We start from the raw sequence: 6,022 nt of genomic DNA, 5'->3' as shown, positions 1-6,022 counted from the left end.
CATAATCAGAAGGAAGAGGAAAGGACCTGCCCATTTTGATATTTTGCTATAGGTGGCCGGTTTTGTTTCTCATAGGGAAATCTGACCCACCTGTCATGTTGGCTCCTAAGGAACTGCTGTTGTAAGCGGCTCATCAAGAGTTGAACTTCATGTAGCGTTTTTGGGAATATGGAAAAGGAAGAAAGCCACAGAATTGCCCATTCAGTTTTGGGAAGATCTGGATGATTCTACACAAGCAAAACTGACTTGAAATTTATGTACAGACACTTCTCTACCAATCCATCTTCAGCTGACTGAATGTTATCTAATAGCCCTTCTCCAAAGCAAGGGTGGAATGTTCTGGTTTCACCGCAAATTTTCTACTCATTTCATTTTTGGAATCGGCTTGTAGATTCCAGGTCCCTTTTGTATATAACCTTTATTCTTTTGGTTTTTTAAAAATTTTGTTTCATATTTAAAGCCCTGTATTAGTCAATGATTCATTTTCAGCATTATTTGAACCATTTGCCATTACAGAAAGAGAAATACTTTATTTGTGTTTTAAATAAAGCTGGTGTAGGAAAGTCTTGATGTTATGAGTTAAGTAGTCGTACATCACTTCAGCCTGGGATCTGCCTCAATAGAGGCCCAGTTTCACAGATACTGTTGGTCTTTAGAAACCTTTTACAAAGACATACTGCCAGACTTCTCCACAAGTATGCTCAGTTTTAGTTGCATTTGCTTTAGGTAAGAATAAATACTATTATATGTGAGGATTTTTTCTGACACTGATACTTAGCCATTAGCATTGTAACTCGAGTTATGTCATTAATTTTTTAAAGGAGAGAGGGTTTAGAAGTGATCTTAGATGGTTCCAACAATTTAGAATTTTCAAGCATGAAGGCATATAAAATTTTTACTTCAGGAAAGTCCAGTTTTTTGTTATGGGAATACATATAAATTTTATAATTTACCAGAGAGTATAGATTTTCCCAAATAGTCTAAAAGTAGTCCCCAAAAAGTTGAGTCAGCTTTTCACAGAAAGCAGAACCGATTGTGTGTTCAGTTTTGAGTGATGATGGTTTTCAGTTTTAACAGGAAAAGGGCCCAAATGTTGTAGAACTTGGTCATAGCATAGCCAGAACTTTCAAGATAATTTGCAGCTCATGTATTTGTCTCAATAAATGATCCTTAAAGTTCTGGCCTTAACCTCAAGTTCCAGTGGATCCTCTCACATACCACCAGAACATAGTTTGTTTTCATCTCAACCAATCTTTGGTCGATGTTTAATTACAGTTTCAGAAATAAAGCTTGTTCTCTATATTGATCAAAGTTCTATGATCCTTTTCTAAAATTGTGGCTTCATTTTGCAGAATATTTCTGCAGTTCTTTAAAATATTTGCTTTGAATTTGTCAGGAACCAACAGGAACTGTGTAGTCTCCAGTTGCTATGTAACACCACTCTAAAGTAGCTAACATATATTGAGTACTTATTATGTGCCTCTTAATTCACATATCCATTTTGACACTAAATCCTACACTGCCTTGGAAGATTACTGCTTTTTATCTCCACTGGAGTGTCAGAATCAGTGTGTTCAGATATAACAGTAAGAAAGTATATTTTTATGTGCAGTTGGGTTTGATTCGTTGAACCTTTCAAGAACTCTTTTTTTCTTAAATCTGGTGTTTGAAAGCTGCTCAGTAAGTCTGTGGAAGTTTCCACAACCTACACATCTAACTGCATTAATAATTTATTCTCCAAACTAATTTATATGAATTGCAAAATGTTAGAGGCATCAACACAAAATACTTGGCCATTTTCTTTTCTTTTTTTTTTTTTAAGCATTAACTAATTTAATCCTCACATCCACGGTGGCATTGGTACTTTTGTTTTTAATTAATTATTTTTGCTGTGTTGGGTCTTCGTTTCTGTGCGAGGGCTTTCTCTAGTTGTGGCAAGCGGGGGCCACTCTTCATCGCGGTGCGCGGGCCTCTCACTATCACGGCCTCTCTTGTTGCGGAGCACAGGCTCCAGACGCGCAGGCTCAGCAATTGTGGCTCACGGGCCTAGTTGCTCCGCGGCATATGGGATCCTCCCAGACCAGGGCTCGAACCCGCGTCCCCTGCATTAGCAGGCAGACTCCCAACCACCGCGCCACCAGGAAAGCCCCAACCATTTTCTTAACATTGTACAATAAAATTGACAGTATAAACAATGGCCATAAATAAGAACAGCAATTAAAATTTTATATTTTAAAAAATAGGAGTCATAAAATTTACTGAGTGGGCCTATTAGTAAAGTTTGGTTGGATTTAATTGGGAAAGTGTTGCAGTCTGAGTCAATCGTGACGAGCAACAGTGGATTAAAACTTGGTAATGCCTGTTCCTGGGCTTTTTGGTCTTTAGATTCTGTGATTGATCTGTGTTCAGATAGGAGTAAAGCAATAGCCTACTGAGTTAAGGGTGTAAACACCCGATATTCAGACTGAAGAATGCAGAGGAGGAAAAATGATTAAGTAAAAGACTACTGTGGGACTTCCCAGGCGATTCAGTGGTTAAGATTCCGCGCTTCCACTGTATGGGGCGTGGGTTCAATCCCTGGCTGGGGAACTAAGATCCTGCATGGCGCGGCCAAAAAAAAAAAAAAAAAAAAGACTGCTGTTTGTTGAATAGACAAATGACTGAAATAGGACATTGGATGCATCAAGAACACTCAAAGGAGGAGGAGAAATTTCAAGGGGAAGGAGAAGCTAAATAAGAAGGAACCCTTCCCTGGTAGGTGTATTTGATTAGTGAGGTCACTTATTTAGGTTGAGAGGTCAAGGAAGGTAGTCAAGTTTAGAAAAGCTGTAAGGAAATGTGAAATACGTTACTGCCGCAAAGTGTTTTGGACTGCCTTCCCTTGAAGAGGCTCAAATTAGAACATTATGAATTCTAACCATCATTAAACACTGCTGGCCACTAGGGATAGATTAAGGTAAACTCCTGCCTTTGAAATACTTTTAAGGATAAAGTAACAAGAGTGAAATGGGTACAAGTAATAAATGGATGATGCTGTCTATAAAGGGGATGAGTGAGAAATCAATGAGTTCAAGACTGATCAGGGAAGTTTTCCTTGAGGTGTTAGATCTGGAGTTTTGTGTAGCTTAGCAAAGGAGATGATTTGAGCTGCAAACAAAGCCAAATTGAGCAGGTAAGGTTTGTTTTTAGTGACCTCTGACAATCCTGTTGGTATTCTCAGAGTCTGTCTTGTCTCATTCTTGCTCAGTTTGCTGTCAGCTGTTCTTGGCTAAGGAATAAACTGGTCTTTTACAAAGAAAGAAGGATCTATTTTAAATGTGAATCTGAGTCACTGTGTTTCATGAAATCCCCCTGTGCCTTCCCCTTCCCTCCAAAATTAAAGTCCCTTAGAATAGCATGTTGTACCAGCCTCTTCCATCACTCACCCTTCATGCTCTACACTAGCAAAATTACTGACAGTCGACTTCGCTTATACACCAATCTGTCTCTAGCTGTTTGCCTTTGTTAATGCTGTCCTCTATTTAAAGGTCTCTTTTCTCCTCTTTTCATTGGCTGATTCCTACACACTCCATGACTTCCAGGTTACCTCTCCCAATACCCTGTTCTCCCTCTCCCCAAACTGGGCTCTGGTGCCTGTCTACTAGACATATACTCTTTGTTTACCCTCATTGTTTTGAAATTGTTTACCTCTCCATCAGCAGAGTATAAACTCCTTGAGATAGAGATTCTTACTAACCTATATATTCTCAGCACCTAGTACAAGTCTGGCACGTAGAAGGTATATTAGTTTGTTAGGGCCGAAACAACATACCACAGCCTGGGTGGCTTAAACAACATAAATGTATTTTCTCACAGTTGTGGGTGCTAGAATTCCAAGATCATGGTGTTGGCTAGTTTGGGTTCTTCTGAGTCCTTTCTCTTTGGTTTGCAGATGTTCCCCTTCTCACTGTGTCCTCACATGAGGCATGGCCTTCCCTCTGCATATACATGTCTGTATTTTAATCTCTCGGTAGAAGGACACTAGTCACCTTGGATTAGGGCCCACCCATATGACCTCATTTAACCTTAATTTCCTCTTTAAGGGCCTATTTCCAAATAGTCACATTCTAGAGGTACTGGGGGTTTAGACCTTCAACACATGAATTTTGGGGGGCACACTTCGGAAAATAACAGAAAGCGTTCAATAAATACTTGCTGCCCATTTCAAGGGCTGTTGATCTTTGTTAGGCTGCCCCTGTCTCTTCCCAACCCCATTCTTTGTCATGCTTCATTCAGCAAGTTTTGAGGCTCCTGGTTGATATGCAAGAAACTTTAAGCTGAGAGGAAGGATGTTCTTCAATATTCAGAAGGCCTGGAGGTGACTCTTCTCAGGATATGTCCCTTTGGACCAGTGATTCTCAGGGTATGTCTCTGTACCAGCCATTTGCAGATACCTTGGGAATGTCATGAAAATCTCAGATTTTACAAGAACATTATGATTAGTTGGAACAAAAAAAGGGAAACATGTCATAGTACTTTCCACTATCTAATAAATTCATTGAATTGGTGATATTCATTCACAAGTTTCAAACTTCAAAATGTGTATAAGGGTATACAGTAAAAATCCTCCCTCCTACTCCTGCCCCAGCTACCCACTTCTCCAAAACCAATGTTCTCAGTTTCTCAGGTATTCTACAGATATTTTAGGCACATATAAACAAATATACTTCTATATAATATTATATATAAAACATGATATCCTGCACCTTTTATTATATTTATTATGAACAGTTTTAAATTATGAATTACAAATTCATGACTAATCCTGTTTCACCTATACCCATACCAGCTATCCATCCCCTATTCTGGCCCCCAGGACTGGGGCTAGGGTGAGGCAAGCAAGGTACCTGGGCATAATTTAAGGAAGTGCTCACTCTCAGGGTTGTACTTGTACATGCAAGTGTGACTCCTAAAATTTTATTCCTTAGGCTTGCCCCATCTGAGATCCAGCTCTGCTGGCTCCACTAAATTATTCTGAAGTTAATCTGAAATGTATCATAGCTTACTTTTTCTCTTACTGTATATTGGATATCTTTTCATAACAGGACACAAAGAACTGCAATTTTTATTATAGTTGCGTAGTGTTACACTATATGAACATGCAATAATTGAGCTAGTTCCTATTGACAGACATTTAGGTTGTTTCCCATCTTGGTATTTTAAACAATGCTGCAATGACTATATTATTTCACACATGTAAGTTTGTATGATTAAGTGTCTAGTATTGGAGCTTAATAAGGTATATTACCACCAGTTTTTGATCTTTGCCAACCTAGTGAGAGAAAATGATTTCTCAGTATAGTTTAGTTTGCATTTCTTTTATAATGAGTGAAGTTTGACCTCTTTTCATACCTTTGAAGACCATTTGTATTTCCTTTGCTATAAAACTGATTGTTCATATCCATTGCCAATTTTTATTTTGGGTCTTTGTGTCAGATTAGAAATGGCTGCAAATTCTTTAATACACCTCCAATAAAGAGTTGGGCTTTATTTTTCCAGCCCTTGAACCTGGCCTGGGGTGTGAATATTATACTAGTTCCAGGCCTGGTCTTAAAGTGTACTGTTAGCTTCAGCTTTGGCTTCTTAGAGCCTTGGGCCCCCATATAATAAAGCATATTCCTCTGCCAGAGAGACCATGAGGTGAGGCCCTGAGGCTATATAGACATGGAGACTGACTCAGGTGGGGCTAGCCTTCTAAATACACATGCCAAGGCCTTAGACCATCTGAAGCAGAAAAATCACCCAGCTGATCCCTGCCCTAACTCTTGACCCACAAAGGTCACAAATTAAAAAAAAAAAAAAAAAGTATGCTGTTTTAAGCCATTAAGTTTTGGAATATTTCTTGCACAGCATTTTTTTTTTCGAGTTCTTTATATATTAGTAAAATCACCCACTTTTCTGATGTGGTACAAACATACTTTTCCCAGATCTTCTCATTTTGCTTATTATGGTGGCTTTTTAGTGATGCAAAACTTTATAATTT

The sequence above is a fragment of the Delphinus delphis genome, chromosome 1, assembly GCF_949987515.2.
Source record: "Delphinus delphis chromosome 1, mDelDel1.2, whole genome shotgun sequence".
Lineage (NCBI taxonomy): Eukaryota > Metazoa > Chordata > Mammalia > Artiodactyla > Delphinidae > Delphinus > Delphinus delphis.
Note: the sequence above shows the minus strand (reverse complement) of the source record.